Below are 20,973 nucleotides of genomic sequence, written 5' to 3' on the forward strand. Positions count from 1 at the left end.
GCTTCGAAAGTACTCGATAAGCCTGCAGTACTCAGCTACGAAGAGCTTGGGGGCTTGTCAGACCCGGGGCCACGGGGCTGTGTACATAACGTAGTTTAAAGAGGTTTAAGAGATTAAGTCCATCTTATCTCTTATTCATCTCGTTTATCTCTTATTTATCCCGTTTAAATAGGAGATAGAGCTAACCGATACAGGGGGAATCTACTCGAGATATGTTCTGGTATGATTCCTTGGCTGGTGTTGGTTAGTATCTTTGTAACCCTGGCCTCTCGGATATATAAGGCAGGATAGGGACCCCTCTCAAAACAGAGGATCTCCAGATCATTCTTCACCTAAGGCAATACAAACCATACAGGGCGTAGGGTATTACGCGTCTCGCGGCCCGAACCTGTCTAAATTTTGTGTTCCTTGCACCTTCGAGTTCCTGATCTCGGCGTCCCCTCGCCCAAAACTTACCACCTAGGGTATATCCCTCGGTGGGTAGCCGGTAAAACACCGATAGTCTCCTATTGTACAGATGACACATTTAATTGTTCTTGATCTCAGTTTTAATGGACTTCAAGGAAGCATACCGATACCATCAACTCCATCCGAACTAATTTTTTTGGATTACTCAAATAATGAATTCTTTTCGATTGAACCTAACTTTGTTGGCAGGTATCTTAGAAATGCCATCAGTATCAATTTGTCAAAAAATAAATTGAGTGGCCATATACCACTTTCAGTTTGTAGTTTAAACAACCTTCAGATCATGGACTTATCTTACAATTACTTTTCTGGACCAATTCCATCCTGTCTTATGAAAAAAGCTGACCTGATGAGCATATTGAGGTTAAGAGAAAACAAGTTTCATGGCGTGCTACCTGAAAATATTAGAGAAGGGTGTAAGCTTTAGACAATCGATTTGAATCAAAATCAAATTCAAGGTGCACTACCTAGATCCCTAGCAAATTTCCAAGACTTGGAGGTTCTTGATGTTGGTAATAATCAGATTCATTTCCAGAATGGTTGGGTACACTTCCAAAGCTTCAAATTCTCGTGTTGAGATCTAACCAACTCAACGGCACTATAAGGGGTCTTCACGATGGCTACCAACACTTTACAAGTTTACAAATAGTTGATTTGGCCTCCAACCATTTCTCTAGTGACTTGCATCCAGAATGGTTTGAGAATTTGAGAGCAATGATGGATAACAGCAACGATGTGGGGAAAATATTAGAGCATCAAACAAATTCAACTCGGAGATCATTTGTGTATCAAGATACTGTTATTGTCACATTCAAAGATGCCGCTTTAAGTACCACCAAAAATCCAAACTGCTTTCAAAATAATTGATTTCTCAAACAACTCATTTGAGGGTTCCATTCCGGGTTCGATTGGAAGGCTTGTTTCACTTCACAAACTTGACATGTCGCACAATAACTTCACAGGAAAAATTCCATCACAACTCGGTAACTTAATGAGGCTGGAATCAATGGATCTCTCTTTCAACTCTTGTCGGTGTTTAACCGGCTGCCCACCGAGGGATATACCCATGGTGGTAAGTTTTGGGTGAAGAGACGCCGAGATCAGGAACTCGAAGGTGCAAGGAACACAAGATTTAGACAGGTTCGGGCCGAACAGAGCATAACACCCTACGTCCTGTATGGTTTGTATTGCCTTTGGTGTAGAATGACCTAATGATCTTCTGTTTTGAGGGGGGTCCCTGACCTCCCTTATATATCGAGAGGTCAGAGTTACAAAGGTGCTAACCAACCTCCATCGAGGGATCATACCAGACATATCTCGAGTAGATCTTCTCCGTGTTGGTTAGCTCTATCTCCTATTTAAACGAGATAAACAAGAGATAAACAAAACAAAATAAATAAGAGATAAGACGGGCTTAATCTCTTAAACTACGTAACGTGCCCAGCCCGGTGGCCCCGGGTCTGACAAGCCCCCGAGCTCTTCGTAGCTGAGTACTGCAGGCTTATCGAGTACTTTCGAAGTAGTCTTCGACTTCTTCTGAAGCTTCGTCATGCAACCCTCCTTCGAGTACTTCCTTGGCTGCATCGAAGCTATGAGGTGCTCATGCCCCGAATTTCATTTCTGCTATGGTGTGCGATTGAAAAATCGCACTCCATATGGAATAGCCCCCGAGCCTTAGGTTGAATCGGAGAATCAGGCTGAGGGTCCCATTAATCTGTAATCCTCCTTATCCTTCAAAGAAATTAGAAAAATAAGTAGTCGATGCCACGTACCCCGCAGCCCCCGAGCCTTGAATCCAAATCCCACAAAATTGGAGATAAGGGTCCAAAAATCGTGGCATGCAGGCTAAACAATGACACCTTAAGAAGAGACCAAAGTGATGATACAAATAATGAAATTAGACCAAAGATTCGAAAACCCCTTTTTTCGGGCTAATTAGCCCTGAAAAAGATTAATTGAATATTTAATCCAATCAGATCACCAAATGACCCCTCACCTTCGGAATATTCCCAACAACGGCTCTTGAACTTCAGAATAGTAACTTTTTCCCATCCCGCTGGTTACTTAACCCCCGGCAATAGTGGGGAAAATTGTGCTTTCAGTCTGCATTCGCCAAAAACCACCAAAAACCCCAATCGGAGCCAAACGCCGCCGCCATCCCCTCAAGGAGATCCTCCCACTCCAACCACCCCGCCCCTCTCCCCGCAGCCCCCGAGCATCTCGTGGCTAGCGCATCGGAGATGGCGTCCAAGAAGTCAGAGATCGAGGGGAAGAAGAAAGAGGCGGAGCCGTCGGCAGCGGAGTGGACACACAGTAAGTGCTCCCTCAACAATCTGAACAAACTAGTTTCCGAGGGGTTGCTGCAAGAGAAAAACCTTGTTAACTGGCGCCCCTCTTTCCGTGAACCTGTCCCCATGGAGAATGTCGACGAAATCGTCACATTCTTCTATTTTGCCGAACGGGGATTGGCCCTCCCCACTTGTTCCTTCTTTCGTGGCCTTCTTTATTACTACGGGCTTGAGCTCCATCACCTCAACCCTAATTCCATTTGCCATATTTCCATTTTCATCCACTTCCGCGAAGCATTTCTCGGAATCGAACCCCACTGGGATCTATTCCTCTTCCTTTTCCGCGTCAAGCCCCAGCCTACCACGAAGAAACTTGCTGTAGTAGGGGGCACCGGCATCCAACTGCGACAGCAGGCCGGCGAAAAATACCTTTCCTACAAATTCCCCTCGAACCTTCCTGGGTGGAAAAGCCAGTGGTTTTACATTGAAAACCATGCTCCCCAACTTCCGACGAAGTCGAGCAGACCACCTGTGGTGAGGGGGGAATGGAACCTTGAACCCACCGGCATGGAGATGATTCAAGTCAGAGAGCTGCTGGAGGCCATCGAGGCACAGAAGAAGAAGGGAGTGACCGGCGCCTCCGTCATGTTCTCATTTTACAATCGCCGCGTCCAACCCATCCAACAGCGCTGTTGCCTGGGCTTCGAGTACACCGGCCCCGCTGACCCTTCTCGCATGTGCACAGAGGAGGTGCCAGATGAAGTCGCGCTCCAGCGAGTTCAGCGGGTGCTGCTAGACGTGGACGCCGTGCCGTTCGTGCCCACATTGTTCTCCGCACAAAATCCGCCCAAGCCGGTAAGTATTCGACTTCTTTTCGCTAAAGAAACCTGCTATTGCACCATTGCTTAACTGAAGAACTGTCTGCAGGGACATACGGAGCTGTACTGCAGCTACCCGCCGCAACCTGATCTCCCCAGAGCATATCATCTCCTCCCTTCTGCTGCTACTGCAGCCAAGAAGGCTCGCCTTGATGCAGCTCAAGGCAGCAGCGAGTCCGCCGATTGCGTGGACTCGCAGGCGGGAGGAGAAACCGAAGGAGAACCGCGCCCTTCTGCTGCCACTGCAGCCAAGAAGGCTCGCCTTGCTGCAGCCCGAGGCAACAGCGAGTCCACTGAATGCGTGGACTCGCAGGCGGGCGGAGGAGCCGAAGGAGAACCGTGCCGGGACAACTCCTCCGACCAGAGCATGGAGTTGGCCGGCGCTCTACCATCGGTGCCGAAGGGCCAACGACAAGTGCGCAAACGCAAGGCGCAAGAAGTCGAGTCCTCCAGGTACTGAGTTGCTGATTTGGCGAGCCGCTAAGTATCGATGGTGCTGAATACTGACAGTATCCACTTGTAGTCTCCCTGTTCTACTACCCGGGACCGAGCCCGAAAGGATGGAAACAGGGCCATCAGCCGTCACTGCAGTGACTATTGCCGTGGTGGGGGCCCCTCCATCAGCCGACCAAGCCTCGCCGCCAGCACCAGGTGTTCCTCGACGGGCCTGGCGGGTGAAGAAGGCCGCCAAAAAGAAGTCGACATTGTGAGTTTTCCTCCTGTCGCTTGAAGATCTTGCTCTTGCCCACTTGGATAACAATGTCTTCGGTGTCATTAGGGCTGCGAGCGCGGTGCAGCTCCAGATGGACCCAGGCGCGGCTACTGTGGCCCCAGAGCCAGCAACCCGGGCTGATCCCTCCGGTGAGGAGCCGGCCCCATCCGTCGCAGCCTCCGAGCCGTCGGCGCCTGGAGAACCAGCGCCCACGGAGCTGGCCCCTGAAGCAGCTGCGACGCTCCCCGACTTGTCGCCTCCCGAGCTCCGGCAAGACGAAGCCGAAGCTGGTGGCGGAGAACAAGTCGAGGCACCCGATGCCGCTCCTACTGATGGCACAGGTAAGCGCTTGTCCGCCCACGGCTAGCTACCGAGATCTGGGCGCAATGTGTTGACTGCGTTGTATACTTGCAGGTGTCCAGCGGCCGCTGCCCGGAGATACAGCCGGGTCCTCGGGAAACCCCCGCGAAGTGTTGAGGGCCGGGGAGGGGTACCAGAATGTCATCACCACCGACCTGGTGGACGACCTCCTGCTGACGGCCGAAAATCTGAAGACCTTCAAGAGCACCTTCAAGGAATTATACGATTTTTCCATGGTAATACTTGGGTAATGTTCCACCTGTGCCCATTGTTGAGTTGTTTGCGACTCAATCTCCGCCTTTTGCGCAGCATGTAATCACCAAGTCCCAGAAGAAGTCAGAAAAACTCCACGCGGTTGTGAGTGATGCTCAAGAGCTGGCTGCCCTGGACAAGCGCGTCTCCGAGGAAATTACAAAGAGATGCTATCTGCAGCGAGAGCTGGACATCCTGAGGCAAGAAAGAACTCAAGAGACCTGGCTGCTCAAGAATGACCTGAAGAACCTCGAGAAGGCAAACTCCGAGCTTCAACAACAGCTCAAGAAGCAACAAGCAGAGTACCAGGAGCAGCTCAAAGCAGAGAAGAAGGCACACCAAGGTAGGCCCTCGCTTCCCTCGAGTACTTTTCCTTAGTAACTCCCCTTAGATGCTGAAGTACCCTTACCACAGAGCTTAGGAAAATAACGAAACACAAAGAGGAGCTGCTTACTGACATAAAGAATATGCTGTATCGTTGTACAGATGATGTCGAAAGGCTGCAGAAGGTGATTGGCGATACTGAGTCAGTTCGTCGACTGCCTTCAGCAAGTCAAAACGCTGGGCGAGAAGGACGAGCAGCTGTGCAAGGAGCTGGAGGACCTCCGGGGCGCCGCCCAGGAGCTGGTGGACATGGTGGATCCCCCAGAAGAAGGCGAAGCGGGCCCGCGGCCCCTGCTGGAGTGACTTCGCGAAGCCCCGAAGAAATTGCTCAAATTCTTATCTGAGGCTCCAATCGCATGCGTGAGTAATGCCCTCGCATATGTAAAGTCCTTCATGCCAAACGCGCAGCTGGGCATTTTCGCACAAGGGATGGCGGCGGACTGCACGGATGAGCAATTCGAAGAGTACTTGCAAGAGGCCCAACCTGTAGCAGAACAAATTGTACACAGTGTACTGCAGGATTAGGGTATGAGGAACAAGTAATCATTCTCTTATGTAAATACTTCACTCGATATCTCTACTTGTTTGCGTTCCTTAGCTGAATTGGGATCCAGGCTTACAAGGCTCAAGTAGTAGATGCTTCCCTGGGTGCAACGACCCGAAGGGTGGCTAGTACTTGTCTAACAGATTAGCCACAACTCGATCGAGCGGGTCTAGACTTGTTAGGAAAGAACGCGAGCATCGTCGCTGGGTTGCCGTGCATAAGGCAAAAAAGGGACTACCCCGAGTGCGACGACTCGGAGTGTAGTCGAAGAGTGCTCCTTCTGTGAGCGTGCCCCGTAAGCTAGGCAGGACCCGGACGGACGGATCAAGCTTGCTAGGGGCAGGTGCGGGCGGTGCCGCGAGTTTGCCATTCTTTTTGGCAGAAACAAGACTGTTCTGAGTGCAGCCACTCAGGATGTAGTCGAGGTAGCTCGTTATGCGAGCCTTTACGGCGTACTGCTGTTAAGCTAGTCGAGCGGATCGACTGGGTTGGAAAAAATGCAACTGCTGTCGCGTGCAACCATCCAAGGTTGCGGCGGAACTCGATATGTAGTGGAGTTAGACGGAGCCGAGGGTTCCATCAGGAACTGAAGTCGAAAGGGGATGAACGTGGCCGTAGCCCCCGCATCGTTCACGACGAGAAGTCGATTTGTACATAAGTGTTTTCACGTGACCATGGTCGTCGTGCAAGTAAGAAGGAATGTATAACCCGAGTCATGCGGCTCATAGCCTCCAAGTTGATTCGGGAAAAGAGATCTCCCGAGCCCCCGGGGATTCAGCAGTCACCGGGCCTTGACTTAAGGGTAAAACTTGCGCAGGTTCTGGACGTTCCAGGAGTTCGGGACATCCTGACCCTCAGGGAATTGTAGTCGATAAGACCCTGGCCTGGTAACCTGCTTGACGACGAACGGGCCCTCCCACCTTGAGTTCAGCTTGTGTAGGCCAGATTCGTCCTGAATACGACGCAAGACCAATTCGCCAACATTGAATGACCGCTCCCTGACGTTGCGATCATGATATCGCCGGATCCCCTGCAGGTACCGAGTTGACTGGACAAGAGCGGTGCAACGAGCTTCTTCCACAGAATCGAGCTCTAACTGCCGCGCCTCGTCCGCCTCGCCTTCATTGTACATTTCAACCCTTGGGGATTTCCACATGATATCGGCTGGTAGAATGGCTTCAGATCCATATACCAGGAAGAAAGGCGTTTGACCTGTGGCTTTGGACGGCTGAGTCCGAAGCCCCCAGACGACATGCGGTAGCTCATGTACCCATTTGCCTCCCTTCTTGCTGTTTTCATCATATAGTCTCTTCTTGAGACCGTCGATTATCAAGCCGTTCGCCCGTTCGATTTGTCCATTGGCCCGTGGATGTGCGACTGAGACATACTTAACTTCGATGCAAGCATTCTCGCAAAACTCCCAGAACTGGTTGGCCGTGAAATTTGACCCCAGGTCTGTGATGATGGTGTTGGGGAAGCCGAAACGGTGCAAAATATTTGAGATGAAGTCGACAACCCGATCTGGCGTGAGCTTGGCTATTGGCTTGTACTCGATCCACTTAGTAAACTTGTCGATAGCCACCAGAACATGGGTAAAACCGCCTGGCGCCGTCGTAAAGGGCCCGATCATATCGAGACTCCAACAAGCAAAGGGCCAAGATGGCGGTATAGTGATGAGGCTGTGAGCTGGAACATGCGTCTGTTTGCCGAAGAATTGACAATTTTGGCACCTGCGCACGAGATCCTCCGCATCGGTCACTGCGGTGGGCCACCAGAAACCGGCCCTGTATGCTTTTCCCACCAGCGTTCTTGAAGCCGCATGGTTGCCGCAGACGCCCTCGTGGATCTCCCGCAGTATGTTGTAACCATCTTCCTTTGTGACGCACTTCATGAGAACTCCTGACCGAGCGCCACGCCGATAGAGCTTGCCGTTGACCAGGACGAAGCCCTTGCTTCTTTGCAAGACGCGCGCCGCTTCTGCGCTCTTGGCGTCAATTCCCGCTGGTAGCCGTTGGTCTTGAATGAAGTCGATAAAAGCCGCTCGCCAGTCTTCCCCCAGCACCATAACCTCTCGATCGGGTTGTTGGGAACCCGAATCGATGGTTACCTGCGGGGTAGGCTTGATGGATGGCTGCTCGAGCTCTTGGACGAAAACTCCCGGCGGGACCTGAGCGCGTGTTGACCCTAATTTGGATAGGATATCCGCACCAACATTGTGCTCCCGTAGCACATGGTGAACCTCCAAGCCAGAAAATTTGCTTTCTAGCTTGCGCACTTCCTGTACATAGGCATCCATTGTCTCCTTGTTGCAGTCCTATTCCTTGTTGACCTGCTGAACGACAAGAAGAGAGTCGCCATATACAAGTAGTCATTTGATCCCTAGTGATATCGCCAAACGAAGCCCGTGAAGCAAGGCTTCATACTCGGCTTCATTATTGGATACCTTCCATAGGATCTGAAGGACATACTTCAGTTGTTCGCCTCGTGGGGAGATAAGCAAAACACCAGCGCCGCCGCCGTCGAGCTTGAGGGACCCATCAAAATGTGTGTCGACTAGAGCCTGTGACTTGATTGCAGTGCGTGGCTTCTTGAAGTCGATTGACAAAGCCCCCAGTTCCACTGCCCACTTGGATATGCGTCCCGTGTCATCTTGATTATGGAGAATATCCACCAGCGGGAAGTCCGTAATCACAGTGATCTTGTACTCGTCGAAGTAATGGCGCAGTTTCCTTGAAGTGATTAAAATTGCATATAAAAGCTTTTGAACAGCTGGATACCGTACCTTTGACTCGGAGGTGACTGAAGGTGAGTTTTCAAGTCTTGTAGAGCCCGCTCGGCCTCCTCTGTCCATTGGAACTTGTCTTGGCGTTTTAGGAGCTTGAAGAAAGGTAGTCCTCTCTCCCCGAGTCGGGAGATGAACCTGTACAGTGCCGCCATACAACCTGTCAACTTCTGCACATCCTTGATTGTGGCCGGGGCCTCCATATCAGTGATGGCCATGATCTTTACAGGGTTGGCTTCGATGCCCCGGTTGCTGACGATGAACCCGAGCAATTTCCCTAAAGGTACCCCAAAAACGCATTTGGTGGGATTGAGCTTCCATCGATATCTGCGCAGACTGCTAAATGTTTCTTCCAAATCTGTGATCAAGTTATCGGAAACCTTGGTCTTGATGACCACATCATCCACATAGGCCTCAACGTTCCGGTGCAGCTGATCCGCGAAACACATCTGGATCGCACGCTGGTACGTTGCTCCGGCGTTTTTCAACCCGAAGGACATGATTTTGTAAGCATATGTCCCGTACGGGGTGATAAACGCTGTCTTGATTTGGTCCTCCTCCTTGAGCGTGATCTGATGATACCCTGAGTAACAGTCAAGAAAACAAAGAAGGACACAACCGGCCGTCGAGTCGACAACTTGGTCGATGCGCGGCAGCCCAAAATGATCCTTTGGGCAGTGCTTGTTGAGATCGGTGTAGTCGACACACATTCTCCATTCATTATTCTTTTTCCTTACAAGAACGGGATTCGCTACCCACTCTGGATGGATTACCTCTTTAATGAATCCAGCCGTGAGAAGTTTAGCGATCTCCCGTTTAATGGCATCACGCTTATCGTGGGCAAACCTCCGCAGGCGCTGCTTTTTAGGCATGGCCTTCGGGTCTACATTCAAAGCATGCTCGATCAACTCCCTGGGCACCCCTGGCATATCCACAGGTTTCCATGCGAATATGTCTCGGTTAGCCCGAAGGAAGCCGACGAGCGCGAGTTCCTATTTGTCACCTAAGCCCGCGCCGATGACAGCGGTCTTAGATGAATCTCCCTCCTGGAGCTGGATCGTCTTGAGGGCCACGCCATCAATCGACTGGATGCTCGACTTGCTGGCCTTCTTGGAGGGGATCTCCAGCCTGGACTGGGAAAGCTGCTGCGCGGCCGCGAGTACTTCTCCCGAAGCATCTGGCACGCGAGTAGTCGGAGCATATTGGATCGCCTCCTGATTGCAGTCGTAAGACTTCTTCAGGTCGCCACGGAGGGTGAGTACTCCACCGAGTCCTGGCATCTTAAGAAGTAGATAGACATAATGCGGCACTGCCATGAACATGGCAAGTGCTGGACGACCCAAAATTGCATGGTAAGAAGATTCAAAAGTAGCCACTTCGAATTTGATGAACTCAGTACAATAATTCTCCCTCGTGCCGAAGGTGGCTAGGAGGACCACCGTGCCAAGTGGGTGCGCCGCGTTACCTGGGACAATGCCGTAAAAGGGGGACTTGCTGGGAGCCAGCATGTCCTTAAAATCCAGACCCATTTTCTTCAAAGTGCTGACGAAGATGAGATTGAGCCCGCTCCCGCCGTCGATGAGGACCTTGGTGAGCTTGACCTCCGCCACCACAGGATCCAGGACCAGGGGGAAATTACCGGGCTCAGAAAAGCTTGTCCACTGGTCGTCACGGGAGAACGAGATGGGGACCTCCGACCAACGGAGAGGTCATGGTACCGCTGGCTCAATGGACAAGATCTCCCGAAGAAGCAGCTTCTGGTCCCTCCTGGAACCAAAATCCTCGTCCCCCCCGAAGATGACGTTGACAACCTTCGAAGCGTCCTGAAACTTCGGGTTGCGCCCCTGGTCGTCATGGTCGTCATCCTCGGGTTCTTTATCAGCAGGCTTCTTATTTTTCTTTCCACCGCCGGTGTTGCTGAACGTCCTCCGGAGGTGGTAGCAATCAATGGCAGCGTGGCTGGCGCCCGGATGCCATGGGCACTTCTTCTGCAGGAGCTTCTCAAACTCCTCCTGTGTTGTCGACTTCTTGCCCCGCGAAGGACGATCGATAGCCGCGATGACATCATCTGGCTTTCGTTTCCGGGGTGGACCCGAAAAGTCCCGCTGGCTTTTGTCGTTGCAGTTGTCGTTTGGACGCCGCAGATTGCTATCTTGACGCCGCGGGAACCGCTCCCGCATCTTCTCCCCCTGTTCGGACCAATCGTGCATCATATCACGAAGGCCCGCAACAGCCTTTGGCCTGTTCCGCCCGAAGTCCCTGTAGATGCCCGGGTCGGTGATACCGTTGTAGAAGCAGTCGATGATGTCGTCCTCCGAGATGTTCGCGATGGTGGCGCGGACGTCGAAGAAGCGACGCGTGTAGGACCGCAGGAGCTCATTGCGTTCTTGCTTGCACTGGGCAAGATCATGTCGAGTACCCGTACGAGCAATCGCTCCCTGGAAATTGTCGATGAAGACCTTCTTAAGTCATTCCTAGGAGTCGACGGAGTTGCTGCCGAGGCTCTCCAGCCAAGTGAGCGGCGCAGGATCCAAAGCCATCAGGAAGTAGACGACTTTGGTAATGTTTGAGCCCCCTGCTACCTCGATAGCCGTGGAGTAACAACGGAGCCATTGTTGAGGAGCCTGCTTGCCGTCGTACTTGGTGATGCTGATGGGTTTGAAACCCTCTGGGTACTTGTAGCTGCTGAAACGTGCAGAGAAAGCAGGAAACCGATCGCTACAGTCAGTACCTTCATTTTCGACCTCTTCGCGGGTCTTGCGCCTGGAAGAAATCACAGTCCGCGCATCGCGGCCTTCATTGATGTGCTGGCGCAGATCCTCTGGAGGAAGTCGATGATTGGCTTGTCGTGGTTGACCCCCTTGCGGTGGCTGCTGCCTCCCGCCAGGGGTCTGGCTCCCGCGAGCATTGTCGTTGCTGAGCTGGTGTCGAGGACGGCTGCCAGCCGTTCGGCTGTGAGCCTGGCTCCGGCTCTCACCCACGCGCTCCTCCCTGATGGTGGACGCCGGGTTGTGCTGATCCAACTGGATCCAGACCCTTTGTGCGAAAAGGAGCGCCTGACGCACTTTCGGATCATGGCTGCGCTCGAGGATGGCCGTTACCCTGGCGATATTAGCCACCGGAGTCCTGAAACCCCGCTCGCTTACGGCGGCAAATTTAGGATCGAGCTCACGATGCATAGATCGCCTTCGCTCGTTGGCCTTCCTCCGCCGGATTGCGCGGGCCCTGTTCCTGGCCCTCCGTGCCTCACGATCGGCATCGTTCTCATTACCGGCGTCGGCCGTGATCTCATCTTCGGAGATCGCTTCAAAGTTGACGATGGGAAGATCCCCACCGTCTTCGCCTTCTTCGGCCATCAGCACCTGGCGGGAGGAAAGCTCATGAGAGCTTACGTCGACTAGTTCAGTCGACCCCTCCGCCGCGGTGGCCAATGGCCTGCCTTCTTGAAAGGGCAAGGGCTCGAGGTGAGCCACAAGCCGACCCTCTGCCTCGAGTAGATTGGAGAGCATCATGCCCCTCCAATGCACAGCGCGCCCTTCTGGCAAGGAGGTGACCACCAGATCACCGATATCAGAACAACCCGAAGCCCCCCGACACGCGGTGGCTTCAGGTTTTCCGTCCCGGGGCAGCAAGTCTAGGTCCTTCTCTAACATGGAGAGGGACCCAGAGGCGTTGGCCTCCTGAAGGTCAGTGGCCGATTCGCATGAGCCGAGTTGAGATCGGTCATGCAGATCCCCAGATTGAAATGAGTCCAAACCAGAGGAAGTTGTCGCAACATCAGAAGAAGTCGAGACTGGAGCGGACTCCATCTCGATCTGTGCTGCGGAAGCATGAAGCGGCAAGTTGTCGAGCTCGTCGACGAACTTATCGAGGTCGCTGCGGAAATCCGCAACGGAGGTCTTCGGCTTCATGTCGACGAGGAATCACCGAAAATTGCCCACACCATCTGCGATGCAGACCCATGAAACAAAGACGAATGTCGTACCCTGGGAGGGAACAGACCTGATGAATTTGAAAGATGCCATCGAGCTCGCCGGTGGATCTTCGACGCGCTCCCCTACCTGGCGCGCCAGCTGTCGGTGTTTAACCGGCTGCCCACCGAGGGATATACCCACGGTGGTAAGTTTTGGGTGAAGAGACGCCGAGATCAGGAACTCGAAGGTGCAAGGAACACAAGATTTAGACAGGTTCGGGCCGCACGGAGCGTAACACCCTACGTCCTGTATGGTTTGTATTGCCTTTGGTGTAGAATGACCTAATGATCTTCTATTTTGAGGGGGGTCCCTGACCTCCCTTATATATCGAGAGGTCAGAGTTACAAAGGTGCTAACCAACCTCCGTCGAGGGATCATACCAGACATATCTCGAGTAGATCTTCTCCGTGTTGGTTAGCTCTATCTCCTATTTAAACGAGATAAACAAGAGATAAACAAAACAAAATAAATAAGAGATAAGACGGGCTTAATCTCTTAAACTACGTAACGTGCCCAGCCCGGTGTCCCCGGGTCTGACAACTCTCTCTCCGGAGAAATTCCACAGGAGTTTACCTCTCTAACTTCTCTTTCCGGGTTGAACCTTTCGTACAACAACTTGATAGGAAGATTACCACAGGGGAACCAATTCTTGACATTTCCCACCAGCTCGTTTGAAGGCAATGCTGGCCTATGTGGAATTCAGCTTTACAAGCAATGTGACAATCCAGGTCCAGATTCAACCACCCGAAGCACATCGGTTCCAGAACCCAATACTTTGTGGCAGGATAGACTTGATGCCATCATTTTCTTCCTCTTTGTTGGCTTGGGCGTTGGCGTGGGTTTTGCATTGTCAATCATATTCAGATCCTTTTACCACTGTTATCGCCATAATATGAATGGGCCGGAAGTGGGCCATGGAGCAAGATGGGCTTAGAAGATAACTATAATGGGCTTGCGAATTGGACATTGTGCGGATGATTGGGGCCAGAAAGGCCGTGTAAATATAGATATAGGCAGTTAAGAGTCGTGTCGTGTTTGGTTAGGGTTGGTTAAGAAAGACAAGTCTACGAACTATAAATATGTACCATGAATAAACAAGAGACAGAATCATTCATCAACAACTCTCGGCGCATCGTCTCCCCTGTTCTAGGGTTTTCTCGGGTATGTCCCATGCGGCCCCGATCACGTTCTGTGTGATCGGGGCAGCATCACCCTTACCCGTTCGTTTTATGTGTTACTCGTTCTGAGGCCTTGTAGATGGCGAGTAGCGCTGGTTATCTTAACACGCATAGAGTAACATTATTTTCTTCGTACTCCGATCATGTTTTGTCTGTTGCTCATGAGTGTTTGGTGGTCATCGCGTCCGATCCTGGACGCGATGGTCACATCTTGCTTTATCCTTATCAGTAGATCCAATCTGTTATGACTAGTTTCTATTTATTAGAGATTTAGCTCAATATGTGCATGATTAGGCCTTGCAAACGAGTTGAAGGTTCCGGTAGTATGATTAGTATCGAATCGCGGCTCGAAAAGAGATTGCTTCAGGAATCGGCTCTTCGGCTGGTTTTTGGATCTCTGTTTAGGTTGATTGTTCCGATACTTTTGGGTATTTGTTAGGCTCAATCACGTGTAGGACGTTCCGATCATGCAGTGAGGGCTTAGTTATCGTAGGTTGGATTAGATTGATATTTATGAAGCAAGATTTATTTTGTTTTCAAGTATATGTATATATATATATATATATATATATATATATATATATTGCCTGTTCCAAAGATCCGATCCGGTATTGATGCAATCGGCTCTTCACAGCCGATACCGGGGAGGAGGTGATGAGCCGATCACGGCTCGGACTAACCTTTACACGTGTTTGTGCATACAGGAATTTAATACATTACACCTTCCTGATCAGGTGCAGGGTCAGGTGGCAAACCTAGCGATTCCAGGCCAGGGCGTGTGCCGGATTATTGGGCCGTTGACCGAGGGACCGAGGCCCACCAGCAGTCCCGGAAGCCTCCCGGCTCCTCGTGTTGCCTGTCACTGCTCGCCGACGGGTTTTGACCGACAACACATTCTGGCACGCCCAGTGGGACCATCTTCATCATCATCATCGCCATCATCTTCATCGACTTCATCATCTTCTTCGACTTCGTCAATTGCAGTTAACGGGATGGCAAGGGACGATCCGATCACCTATGAGGAGCTCTCTGCTGAACATAAGCAGAGATATGATGAAATCAAGACTCAATTTGAAGCCGATCTCATCGGCTCTTTTGAAAGGACTCGCAACCACGGTGTCAGGTAGAAGGGGTTTTCACCCGAAGGTGCTCTTGACGGAGTAGATCTGTCTGTCCCATCTGAAGACCGTACCAGAGCTCTGCGGCAGGAAGTAAATTATGTGGTGGCTCATTCGTTGCACCGACATTCTGAGAGCTTGGTTAACGCTTTCGAGCGTGTGGCTTTGCGTGTGGTCCAGGAAATTATGAAGCACCAGCACTCTCCAACTGGGCCTACCTTGGGGAGTCACAAAGGGGAATTGCCATTCCAAACTAGGCCACCATTGCCTTATGCGCTCGCGGCTGCGGAGTCACATGGTTCTCCGGCTTATGTGGTTTACAAAGTGGGTGGTGACCCTATGGATCACCAATTCTTTAGCGAGCCACCTAGAGAGATCCCACATGGCTACATGTGTGCTTATATACCGGACAGCAATAATCCGGTACAGAGAGTAGTTGGAGGGACTCCCGGAGCGGACATAGATAAACAAGCATGGTTAGCAGCTTATGCTACCCGGCCAAGCCACAACAGTGCACACTCGGCCCCAGGATTACAAACAGCGGAGCAAATCAGCACCATTCTGAGAGATCAGTTTGGCATATTACCAAAGAGGAGAGCGATCGGCTATACTAAGCTGTATCCAAGCGATTACGATCTAATCCCACTGCCGCCCAAGTATCGTCTTCCTGAGTTTACCAAATTCAGTGGATCAGAAGGATCCAGTTCTATTGAACACGTGAGCCGATACTTGGCACAGTTGGGGATGATCTCCTTATCAGACCCGTTGCGAGTAAGGTTTTTCTCGCAATCGCTCACAGGACCAGCCTTTGGATGGTATACGTCATTAGGTCCTGACTCTATCCGTACCTGGAAGCAGCTGGAAGAACAATTCCACATTCAGCATCATTCAGAAGCTGCAGAAGCAGGAATTGCCATTTTGGCGCAGGTACGATAGAAGCATGGAGAGACCGTGGCAGAATTCGTCCGACGCTTCAGGGAGGTGAAGAACAGATGCTACTCAACACGGATTTTAGAAAAAGAAGCAGTCGAATTGGCATCATTGGGACTATTGAAGCCGATCAGGGACCTGGCTTTTTAATTGGAATTTACCTCTTTGGCACATCTGGTCCAGAAGCTGACGACGCATGAGCAGCGTCATCCTGAGCTGTATCAAGAAAAATTCAAGCGTCAAGTGGCGGTGGTTGATGCAGAGGAGGCCGAAGATTCCGGGGAAGAGCTAGAAGTATCAGTCGCAGAATGGACTCGCGGCGCAAATCCTGTGCCCTGCGAGTGGGTGAAGCAAATTGTGCCTGCAAAGGGGTTTGACTTCGACGTGGGTAAAGTCGAACAAATTTTCGACCTATTGTTAAAAGAAAAATAGTTGAAGCTTCCAGAGAGATACAAGCCTCCCACGGCGCAGGAGTTGAAAGGAAGATCATATTGTAAGTGGCATGACTCCTTTACCCACAGCACAAGCGACTGCAAGGAGCTCCGTTGGCAAATCCAATCGGCTATTGAGCAAGGCCGATTGATCTTAGGCCAGACCGCCATGAAGGTTGACACTCAGCCTTTCCCTGGTGTAAACATGGTGGAAAGGGTATGTCACAGAAGAACAAGTAAGGTATGTGAGGAATCAACGGCCAACTTCTTCTTATCTTCTCAGGAAATATGAATACCAATACCAGCAGCGTCTTCAGTGGGAATCCCAGGAGGAAGAATATGAGCATCGCATTGGAAAGTGCTTGAGGAAGCATGAAGACGCCCGTGATCATTGGCACTGCCCGTTTTTCAGGTATTGTTGGGATTCTGGTATGAGCCGGCTGCCTACTATTAGGGATTGCCCAGAGTGTGGACCTATGAAGCCAGACGCAAGGGGGGTCTCGGTTTTCCGACGGTTAGGGCCTGTTCCAACCCGACAAGAATGGGTTCGATCAGCACGAAGGGAAGAGAACTCTTATGAAGAGGAGGATAGGTATCATCGTCCACGTTGGTGCCCTGATGGACTCAATCGTTCTCAGAAGCGCAGGGTTCAGCGGCTGCGCAGCCTAGAGGAAGCCGAGGCCAAATACATCGAGTCATTGAGAAAAGCGCGACCAGATTCGGCAGAACAGGTCAAGCATGTGCAGAAAAAAGAGTCACGCCCTTCTAGAAAGGAGTGGCGACCCAAATCAGCAAGAGCCGATAAGAAGGTATTGGCTGATGCGCACATGGTCTTTGTGCTCCCTGCAGAATTTCACGCTCGGGCCCACGAGGAGTCATCAATAGCCCAGCTTGATTTGGGACCCCGGCCGGTGATATTTGAGAAGCCACAAGCCAAGAATTATAAGCATCTGAAGGCCTTGTATCTTAAAGGGTACATAAATGGTCAGCCTATTAATAAGACGTTGGTGGATACAGGGGCAGTAGTCAACATCATGCCATATTCGGTATTACACCGTTTGGGGCGGTCCATCGGAGACCTGATTAAGACTAATGTCACGCTAAGTGACTTTAATGGGCAGACTTCAGAAGCTCAGGGCGTCCTCAGTGTGGATCTCACTATTGGAAATAAGACTGTCCTGCCCTCGTTCTTCGTCATTAACAGCAAAAGTACCTACAATGTCTTACTTGGCAGGGATTGGATTCACACTAACTGTTGCATCCCCTCCACAATGCATCAGTGTTTGATCCAGTGGGACGGAGACGAGGTGGAGGTGGTTCAGGCGGACGATTCAATTGAAATTTCGCATGCTGCCATGAGCATCTAGGATGCGGAAGATCAAGAGCCGATTTCAAGGATGAGCTTAGAAGGGTGTGATCGCATTGAGGCTATAAAAAACGGGGTGAGGCTGGTCTTATCCACCGGCCTTACAGAGTAAAAGAGTCACATGAAACAAGTCATCACGGCGTACCTATGGAGGCCGATTCTTGCAATCGGCCCCAAAAAATGAAAGATAGATTTTTGATGTCAAGTTTCTTGCATAGTCATGGTCATCATGGGGTGGCCTGCGCTGACAGCCGGCCTTATTCCTTTTGCAAAAACTTAAGAGATGATGGGGTACATGGAGCGGCCGATCTTGACGATCGACCAAAGTTCTTTTTACAAACTTCTTTTCCTATATACAGCATCGATCTAACAGAGGATGGGAAACTAGGATATGGTTTCACGTCGGCTGACGAACTCGAAGAAGTAGATATTGGTCCTGGGGATAAGCCGCGACCAACATTTGTTAGTAAGAAGTTGCATCCATCCCTGCAAGAGCCGATGATAACTTTATTAAAGGAATATGCCAATTGTTTCGCCTGGGATTATACAGAGATGCCTGGGCCGGATAGGAACATAGTTGAACATCGGCTCCCTCTCAAAAGTGGATTTCGACCGTTCCAACAGCGAGCTCATCAGATGAAAGCCGATGTCCTGGTTGAAGTAAAAAAAGAAGTAGAGAAGATGTTAGAAGCTGTATTCATCAGGACTTGCAGGTATGGAGAATGGATCTCAAGTGTTGTACCCGTACAGAAGAAGGATGGCCGATGGCGGGTTTGCGTAGAGTTCAGAGATCTCAATAGGGCCACTCCGAAAGATGAATACCCAGTGCCTGTTGCAGAGACGTTGATCAATGCGGCCGCCGGTCATAAAATTTTGAGTTTCATGGATGGTAATGCTGGTTACAACCAAATTTTCATGGCTCCCGAAGATATACACAAAACTGCATTCAGAGTGCCTGGGGCAGTAGGCCTGTCCGAGTACGTGGTTATGACCTTCGGTCTGAAAAATGCTGGTGCTACATATCAGCGTGCCATGAATCACATTTTCCATGATCTGATCGGCAATTTGGTGGAAATTTACATTGACGATGTTGTAGTAAAGTCAGCATCAGTCGACGGACATCTGGGTGATTTACGATAGGTTCTGGAGCGAACTAGAAGGTTCGGGCTCAGGATGAACCCAAAGAAGTGCGCTTTTGGCGTGTCGGCTGGGCAGTTTTTGGGTTTTTTGGTTCACGAAAGAGGAATCGAGATCGGCCTAAAAAGTCAGGAAGCCGTGCGCACCATGGTGCCGCCCACTACCAAGAGGGAGCTTCAGCAACTTATTGGCAAGATTAACTTCGTCGGGAGGTTTATTTCCAATCTTTCTGGACGGATTGAACCTTTTATGGAGTTAGTGAAAATCAAGGCCAACGAAGAATTCCGCTGGGGGGCAGAACAGCAACGGGCATTCGAAGAAATTAAAGAGTATTTATCGAGACCGTCTGTATTGGTTCCACCACAACAAGCTAGGCCATTTTACATATATTTGTTAGTCGGTGACACCTCTATTGCTTCAGTGGTAGTGCAATTGTATGATAACAAGGAGAGGGTGGTATTCTACCTCAGCAGAAGGATGCTGGATGCAGAAACAAGGTATCCCGATATGGAGAAGTTATGCCTTTGTTTATTTTTTACGTGCACTAAGCTTCGTCACATCCTGTTATCGGCTGAGGTAATCATCATCTGCAAATCGGACGTTATAAAGCACATGCTGTCGGCTCCTGTGTTGAAAGGCCGATTGGAAAAATGGATGTTTGCATTATCAGAGTTCGATATCCGATATCAACCTGCAAAAGCAGTTAAAGGGCAAGCGTTAGCGGATCTTATTGCCGAGAGGGTCAATACCAACATAGCGACGCTTTCTGTACGAGCTTGGGCTATGTACTTCGATGGATCAGTTTGTGCAGACGGATGTGGCATCGGTATCCTACTAGTATCGCCTCGGGGGGCCACATATTCTTTCTCAATCAGATTGCCTACCACTTGCACTAACAATCTTGCAGAGTATGAAGTGGTGCATAAAGGTATGGAGTTGCTTCTTGAGGCCGGAGCTGAAGTGGTAGAAGTCTTCGGGGATTCAAAATTGGTAATCTCTCAACTCACGGAGGAGTACAGGTGTGAAAGCGAGCTACTATTTCCATTGTGGGTGCAATGCCAGGAACTAATGGCCCAGTTCAGGTACATAAATTTTTATTGGATCCCTAGGACTCGGAATACAGAGGCCAATGATCTAGGGCAATTGGCTTCTGTGTACAAACCGACGGATCTAATCACCAGGTACACCTACTGGACCAGGGAGATTGGAGAGCCGATATCTTCAATTACTTGAAGGATTCGGCTCGGGGGGCACCCAAGAGGATACAATATAAAGCCATGAGGTATGTCCTGATAGGGGATGACATGTTTTACAGGACCTTGGAGGGGTTGTTGCTTAAATGCTTGGGGCCGGTTGAGTCCAATCTGCTCTTACACGAAGTCCATGAAGGAACGTGTGGGACTCATCAATTGGCTCACAAAATGAAATGGCTGATTAGGCGATCAGGGTACTATTGGCCCACCATGCTTGAGGATTGTTTTAAGTATTATAAAGGGTGTCAAGCATATCAGAGGTTCGGGAAGATTCAGATGGTACCAACATCCGTGATGAACCCCATTATTAAACCATGGCCGTTCAGAGGCTGGGGCATGGACATGATCGGCAAAATTAATCCTCCATCTAGCAAAGGTCATCAGTTTATTTTGGCTATCGCAGATTACTTCACCAAATGGGTAGAAGCGGTTCCGATGAAATCGGTGGCATCTAGAGATGCTATCCAGTTTGTCAAGGAACAAGTCATTCATAGATTTGGTATTCTTCAGACCATTACAACAGATGGTGGTTCGGTTTTTATTTCAGAGGAATTCAAGAAGTTTGCCGCCGATATGGGTATCAAGCTGATCAGATCATCTCCATATTATGCTCAGGCAAATGGACAAGCTGAAGCGTCCAATCAGAGCCTTATCAAGTTGATCAAGAGAAAGATTGACGAGTACCCTAGACGCTGGCATGAGGTCTTGTCAGAGGCATTGTGGGCATACCGTATATCTTGTCATGGGGCGACGAAAACTTCCCCTTATCACTTGGTCTACAGGCAGGAAGCTGTGTTACCATGGGAAATTACGGCCGGGTCAAGGCGTGTAGAGTTCCAGAATGACTTAACAGCTGAAGAGTATGCTACTCTGATGAGTGACAATGTTGAGGACCTCACTGAACTCAGGCTTTGGTCG

General features: G+C 50.5%; 1 pseudogene; it reads left to right on the plus strand.

Annotated features, from left to right (window-relative positions):
- Positions 1 to 20,973, plus strand: part of LOC112880145 — a 34,824-nt pseudogene that overhangs the window by 11,659 nt on the left and 2,192 nt on the right.

The sequence above is a fragment of the Panicum hallii genome, chromosome 2 (genome assembly GCF_002211085.1).
Source record: "Panicum hallii strain FIL2 chromosome 2, PHallii_v3.1, whole genome shotgun sequence".
NCBI classification, from domain to species: Eukaryota; Viridiplantae; Streptophyta; class Magnoliopsida; order Poales; family Poaceae; genus Panicum; species Panicum hallii.